The sequence below is a fragment of the Choloepus didactylus genome, chromosome 1 (genome assembly GCF_015220235.1).
Source record: "Choloepus didactylus isolate mChoDid1 chromosome 1, mChoDid1.pri, whole genome shotgun sequence".
In the NCBI taxonomy this organism is placed as follows: Eukaryota; Metazoa; Chordata; class Mammalia; order Pilosa; family Megalonychidae; genus Choloepus; species Choloepus didactylus.
In genome coordinates this window covers 42945149-42953496 of record NC_051307.1, presented here as the reverse complement: position 1 = coordinate 42953496, position 8348 = coordinate 42945149, and positions in this window count along the sequence as shown.

Below are 8348 nucleotides of genomic sequence, written 5' to 3'. Positions count from 1 at the left end.
AGACAGCTGGTTTGGCAGCTCTTTGGCATAAATGGTTGGGCTTTCAATTGAAGTTAGACCTTTAGTTATGAATATGGAAAAAATTTATTATTAATTTTTGCATTACATCACACCCAAGATTCAATACTGAATGAATTAAAGACTTAAACATCAAAGGCAGCAATTTAAACATTTTTGAAGCATAGACTGGCAACACGGTTAAGTAGACATAGAAAGGGTATCTTTTATATAGACACAAAAATATTCACTATAAAAGAAGATTGACAGACTTGACCACATTAAAATTAAGGCTATTTGTTCATCAAAAGTTACTGTAAAGAAAGTGAAAAGGTAACACAAAATCCAGCAGAGAAAATACTAACCAACAATAAATTAGTATCCACTATATACAAAAAATTTATATGCATTAATAAGAAATAAGAATCAAACCCATGATAAATTAGTAAAACACACAAAAAGACATTTTACAATTGAAGAACCTCAGAATGACTGATAACCTAGAAAAGGTAATTTAGCTCATTAGAAATCAGGGAAATGTAAATTAAGACCACAATAAGTTATCACTTTATACTCTCCAGATTTGCAAAACTAAATTCTAAGTGAAAAGAGTTTGTAAGAGTGTGGGGAAAGAAGAACTATTATAAACTGTTTGTGAGGTTGTAAACTGATTCAAGCACTTTGGAAAATAAATAGGTGCTAATTCTGTAAAAGTGTTTTTGAAAGGTATTTACCACTACTTTGAAAAGATAGTTTAAAGAAACTTGTATATTTGAACCATGGCATGTGGAATAATATATACACCCACAAACACACACACACACATATATATGTGTGTGTGTGTTTGTGTGTGTGTGTGTATATAGCTTTAATGTTTGCTACAGCAAAATTTTGCAAACAATCCTATTGTCCACACACTATTTATTGTTTATTCATAAAATATAAAATTGTGAAAATTGCTAACCTAAAACTACATAAAAAAATGAACATATGAGTGGAATAAAAACGTCACTGAAGATTAGAGTATGATATTGTTTATTAAAAAGGGTATAAATATTATATTTTATAAATATTATTTTTAAAATATGTATTTAAAAATTTTACTATTAAGTGATAGGCATGTGTGTATAGGAATAACAGCTAAAAGTTAGTCAGGAAAATAATAATCCTAAGATGTAGCATAGTCCTTTTTTTTAAGTTTTATTTTGAAATAAATTCAAACTTACAGGAACAGTGACAAAAACAATACAAACCCTATACACAGAACTCCAGCATACCCCAACCCTCCTCCCCCAATACCCCAATCCAACAACTTTAACATCCTGTCACACCACCATTTCTTTCTTTCCCTCCCTCCCTCCCTCCCTCCTTCCCTATCTATCATCCATCATCTATTGCTCTGTCTTCTGAACATACGAGAGCAAGCTGCACACATCCTTGAACAAACAATATAATTCACATATACATTTCCCATGAATAAGAACATTCTTTTATGCAATACCATTAAGCGCAGCTAAGAAGTTCAAAAAATTCAACATTGATACAAAGCTTACATTCTATATTTCCTTTTTTTTTCTTATGTCCCATGTGTGTCCCTTTGAGCCTCCTCTCCTCCATCTTCAAATCCCATCCAGGATCATCCTTGGCATTTAATTGTCACCTATTTGGACTTTTTTTGTTTCCAATTGTGGAAACATATATATAGCATAAACCTTCCCATTCCAATCCCTCCTTAGCATTCCATTAGTGGGATTAATCACATTTAGAATGTTGCAATGCTATCACCTTCCCACCATCCATTACTAGAGATTTCCCTTCACCCCAAACAGAAACCCTGCACTCATTTCTTAACTCCCCATTGCCCCTTCCCCCATTTCTCATAACCCATACTCAACTTTTCATCTCTATGGTCATATTCTCTGATACTTTCTTTGTTGTTTGCCATGGGGCTTAAATTTAACCTCTTAAATCTATAACAATCTTGTTTTTCTTTGATATCAACTTAACTTCAATAGTTCACATAAACTATGTTCCTATACTCCTCCATTCTGCCACCTTTATGTAGTTCTTGTCAAAAATTACATATGTTACATTGAGTCCAAAACCACTGATTCTTACACTTTATGTATTTTAGATCCTATGTAAACAGTGTAGTTACAAATCAAAAATACAGTAGTATTGGTATTTATATTTACCATGTGATCTTTACTGGAAATCTTTATTTCTTCATGTAGTTTCAGTCAATTGTTTAGTGTCCCTTCCTTTCAGCGTACTTAACTCCCTTTAGCATTTCTTATAGGACTGATTACTGGTGATGAAGTCCCTCAGCTTTTGATTATCTGGGAATGTTTTCATCTTCTCCTCATTTTTAACCTCCAGGTGTTTGTGAATTCTCCAAGTCTCTGATGGTTATTGACTTCTTTTTTTTTTTTTTTTTTTTTTTTAATCATCATTTTATTGAGATATATTCACATACCACGCAGTCATACAAAACAAATTGTACTTTCGATTGTTTACAGTACCATTACATAGTTGTACATTCATCACCTAAATCAATCCTTGACACCTTCATTAGCACACACACAAAAATAACAAGAATAATAATTAGAGTGAAAAAGAGCAATTGAAGTAAAAAAGAACACTGGGTACCTTTGTCTGTTTGTTTCCTTCCCCTACTTTTCTACACATCCATCCATAAACTAGACAAAGTGGTGTTTGGTCCTTATGGCATTCCCAATCCCATTGTCACCCCTCATAAGCTACATTTTTATACAACTGTCTTCGAGATTCATGGGTTCTGGGTTGTAGTTTAATAGTTTCAGGATCCACCACCAGCTACCCCAATTCTTTAGAACCTAAAAAGGGTTGTCTAAAGTGTGCGTAAGAGTGCCCACCAGAGTGATCTCTCGGCTCGTTTTGGAATCTCTCTGCCACTGAAGCTTATTTCATTTCCTTTCACATCCCCCTTTTGGTCAAGAAGATGTTCTCCATCCCACGATGCCGGGTCTACATTCCTCTCCGGGAATCATATTCCACGTTGCCAGGGAGATTCACTCCCCTGGGTGTCTGGTCCCACGTAAGGGGGAGGGCAGTGATTTCACCTTTCAAGTTGGCTTAGCCAGAGAGAGAGGGCCACATCTGAGCAACAAAGAGGCATTCAGGAGGAGACTCTTAGGCACAAATATAGGGAGGCCTAGCCTCTCCTTTGCAGCAACCGTCTTCCCAAGGGTAAAACTTATGGTAGAGGGCTCAACCCATCAAACCACCAGTCCCCTATGTCTGTGGTCATGTTAGCAACCATGGAGGTGGGGTAGGCGAATACCCCAGCATTCTCCACAGGCTCCTCAAGGGAGCACTACATCTTTTTTTTTTTTTTTTCCTTGTTTGTCTTTTTTTCTTTTTTTTTTTTTTTAACTTTCCCTTCTTTTTTAAATCAACTGTATGAAAAAAAAAAGTTAAAAAGAAAACAAACATACAATAAAAGAACATTTCAAAGAGACCATAACACGGGAGTAAGAAAAAGACAACTAACCTAAGATAACTGCTTAACTTCCAACATGTTCCTACTTTACCCCAAGAAAGTTACATAATATAGCAACATTTCAGTGAACTTGTTCCTACTACATCCATCAGAAATTAACAGACCATAGTCATTTCTGGGCATCCCCAGAACGTTAAATAGCTTATCTGTTCTTGGATTATTGTTCCCCCTTCCTTAATTGCTCTCTACTGCTAGTTCCCCTACATTCTACATTATAAACCATTTGTTTTACATTTTTCAAAGTTCACATTAGTGGTAGCATATAATATTTCTCTTTTTGTGCCTGGCTTATTTCGCTCAGCATTATGTCTTCAAGGTTCATCCATGTTGTCATATGTTTCACCAGATCGTTCCTTCTTACTGCCGCGTAGTATTCCATCGTGTGTATATACCACATTTTATTTATCCACTCATCTGTTGAAGGACATTTGGGTTGTTTCCATCTCTTGGCAATTATGAATAATGCTGCTATGAACATTGGTGTGCAGATATCTGTTCGTGTCACTGCTTTCCGATCTTCCGGGTATTTACCGAGAATTGCAATCGCTGGATCGAATGGTAGCTCTATATCTAGTTTTCTAAGGAACTGCCAGACTGACTTCCAGAGTGGCTGAACCATTATACAGTCCCACCAACAATGAATAAGTGTTCCAATTTCTCCACATCCCCTCCAGCATTTGTAGTTTCCTGTTTGTTTAATGGCAGCCATTCTAACCGGTGTTAGATGGTATCTCATTGTGGTCTTAATTTGCATCTCTCTAATAGCTAGTGAAGCTGAACATTTTTTCATGTGTTTCTTGGCCATTTGTATTTCCTCTTCAGAGAACTGTCTTTTCATATCTTTTGCCCATTTTATAATTGGGCTGTCTGTACTATTGTCATTGAGTTGTAGGATTTCTTTGTATATGCAAGATATCAGTCTTTTGTCAGATACATGGTTTCCAAAAATTTTTTCCCCATTGAGTTGGCTGCCTCTTTACCTTTTTGAGAAATTCCTTTGAGGTGCAGAAACTTCTAAGCTTGAGGAGTTCCCATTTATCTATTTTCTCTTTTGTTGCTTGTGCTTTGGGTGTAAAGTCTAGGAAGTGGCCTCCTAATACAAGGTCTTGAAGATGTTTTCCTACATTATCTTCTAGGAGTTTTATGGTACTTTCTTTTATATTGAGATCTTTGGTCCATTTTGAGTTAATTTTTGTGTAGGGGGTGAGGTAGGGGTCCTCTTTCATTCTTTTGGATATGGATATCCAACTCTCCCAGCTCCATTTGTTGAAAAGACCATTATGGCTCAGTTCGGTGACTTTGGGGGCCTTATCAAAGATCAGTCGGCCATAGATCTGAGGGTCTATCTCCGAATTCTCAATTCGATTCCATTGATCTATATGTCTATCTTTGTGCCAGTACCATGCTGTTTTGGCAACTGTGGCTTTATAATAAGCTTCAAAGTCAGGGAGTGTAAGTCCTCCCACTTCGTTTTTCTTTTTTAGAGTGGCTTTAGCAATTCGAGGCATCTTCCCTTTCCAAATAAATCTGATAACTAGCTTTTCCAAGTCTGCAAAGTAGGTTGTTGGAATTTTGATTGGGATTGCATTGAATCTGTAGATGAGTTTGGGTAGAATTGACATCTTAATGACATTTAGCCTTCCTATCCATGAACATGGAATATTTTTCCATCTTTTAAGGTTCCCTTCTATTTCTTTTAGTAGAGTTATGTAGTTTTCTTTGTATAGGTCTTTTACATCTTTGGTTAAGTTTATTCCTAGGTACTTGATTTTTTTAGTTGCTATTGAAAATGGTATCTTTTTCTTGAGTGTCACTTCCGTTTGTTCATTTCTAGCATATAGAAACATTACTGACTTATGTGCATTAATCTTGTATCCCGCTACTTTGCTAAATTTGTTTATTAGCTCTAGTAGGTGTATCGTTGATTTCTCAGGGTTTTCCAGATATAAGATCATATCATCTGCAAACAATGACAGTTTTACTTCTTCTTTTCCAATTTGGATGCCTTTTATTTCTTTGTCTTGCCGGATTGCCCTGGCTAGCACTTCCAGCACAATGTTGAATAACAGTGGTGACAGCGGTCATCCTTGTCTTGTTCCTGATCTTAGAGGGAAGGCTTTCAGTCTCTCACCATTGAGTACTATGCTGGCTGTGGGTTTTTCATATATGCTCTTTATCATGTTGAGGAAGTTTCCTTCAATTCCTACCTTTTGAAGTGTTTTTATCAAAAAGGGATGTTGGATTTTGTCAAATGCTTTTTCAGCATCTATTGCGATGATCAATTGATTTTTCCCTTTTGACTTGTTAATGTGTTGTAATACATTGATTGTTTTTCTTATGTTGAACCATCCTTGCATGCCTGGAATGAACCCCACTTGGTCATGGTGTATGATTTTTTTAATGTGTCTTTGGATTCGATTTGCAAGTATTTTGTTGAGGATTTTTGCATCTATATTCATTAGGGAGATTGGCCGGTAGTTTTCCTTTTTTGTAGCATCTTTGCCTGGTTTTGGTATTAGATTGATGTTAGCTTCATAAAATGAGTTAGGTAGTGTTCCATTTTTTTCAATGTTTTGAAAGAGTTTGAGTAAGATTGGTGTCAGTTCTTTCTGGAAAGTTTGGTAGAATTCCCCTGTGAAGTCATCTGGCCCTGGGCATTTATTTGTGGGAAGATTTTTGATGACTGATTGGATCTCTTTGCTTGTGATGGGTTGGTTGAGGTCTTCTATTTCTTCTCTGGTCAGTCTAGGTTGTTCATATGTTTCCAGGAAATTGTCCATTTCTTCTATGTTATCCAGTTTGTTGCCATACAGTTGTTCATAATATCCTCTTATAATTTTTTTAATTTCTTCAGGATCTGCAGTTATGTCACCTTTTTCATTCATTATTTTGTTTATATGGGTCTTCTCTCTTTTTGATTTTGTCAGTCTAGCTAGGGGCTTGTCAATCTTGTTGATCTTCTCAAAGAACCAACTTTTGGTGATATTTATCCTCTCTATTGTTTTTTTGTTCTCTATGTCATTTATTTCTGCTTTAATCCTTGTTATTTCTTTTCTTCTACTTGGTTTGGGATTGGTTTGCTGTTCATTTTCTAGCTTCTTCAGTTGATCCATTAGTTCTTTGATTTTGGCTCTTTCTTCCTTTTTAATATATGCGTTTAGTGCTATAAATTTCCCCCTTAGCACTGCTTTTGCTGCATCCCATAGGTTTTGGTATGTTGTGTTCTCATTTTCATTCGTCTCTATATATTTAGCAATTTCTCTTGCTATTTCTTCTTTAACCCACTGATTGTTTAGGAGTGTGTTGTTTAACCTCCAGGTATTTGTGAATTTTCTAAGTCTCTGATGGTTATTGACTTCTAATTGTATTCCATTGTGGTCAGAGAATGTGCTTTGAATAATTTCAATCTTTTTAAATTTATTGAGGCTTGTTTTATGTCCCAGCATATGATCTATTCTGGAGAAAGTTCCGTGAGCACTAGAAAAGTATGTGTATCCTGGTGATTTGGGATGTAATGTCCTGTAGATGTCTGTTAAATCTAATTCATTTATCAGATTGTTTAGGTTTTCAATTTCCTTATTGGTGTTCTGTCTGGTTGATCTATCTACAGGAGAGAGTGATGTGTTGAAGTCTCCCACAATTATTGTGGAAACATCAATTGCTTCCTTTAGTTTTGCCAGTGTTTCTCTCATGTATTTTGTGGCACCTTGATTGGGTGCATAGACATTTACGATTGTTATTTCTTCTTGCTGAATTGCCCCTTTTATTAGTATGTAGTGGCCTTCTTTGTCTCTCAAAACATCCCTGCATTTGAAGTCTATTTTATCTGAGATTAATATTGCTACACCTGCTTTCTTTTGGCTGTAGCTTGCATGAAATATTTTTTTCCATCCTTTCACTTTCAGTTTCTTTGTGTCCCTGTGTCTAAGATGAGTCTCTTGTATGCAACATATTGATGGTTCATTTTTTTTGATCCATTCTGCGAATCTATATCTTTTAATTGGGGAGTTTAATCCATTTACATTCAACGTTAAAACCGTGAAGGCATTTCTTGAATCGGCCATCTTATCCTTTGGTTTATGTTTGCCATATTTTTCCCTCTCTCTATTAATATCCTTTATTGTACCCATACCGAATCTCTTTAGTACTGAACCTTTCTCCAAGTCTCTCTGTCCTGTCTTTGTTTCTCTGTCTGTAGGGCTCCCTTTAGTATCTCCAGTAGGGCAGGTCTCTTGTTAGCAAATTCTCTCAGCATTTGTTTGTCTGTGAAAAATTTAAGCTCTCCCTCAAATTTGAAGGAGAGCTTTGCTGGATAAAGTATTCTTGGCTGGAAATTCCTCTCACTCAGAATTTTAAATATATCGTGCCACTGCCTTCTTGCCTCCATGGTGGCTGCTGAGTAGTCACTACTTAGTCTTATGCTGTTTCCTTTGTATGTGGTGAATTGCTTTTCTCTTGCTGCTTTCAGAACTTGCTCCTTCTCTTCTATGTTTGACAGTGTGATCAGTATATGTCTCGGAGTGGGTTTTTTTGGATTTATTCTATTTGGAGTTCGCTGAGCATTTATGATTTGTGTATTTATGTTGTTTAGAAGATTTGGGAAGTTTTCCCCAACAATTTCTTTGAATACTCTTCCTAGACCTTTACCCTTTTCTTCCCCTTCTGGGACACCAATGAGTCTTATATTTGGACGTTTCATATTATCTATCATATCCCTGAGGTCCATTTCGAGTTTTTCAATTTTTTTTCCCCATTCTTTCTTTTATGCTTTCATTTTCCATTCTGTCATCTTCCAGGTCACTGATTCGTT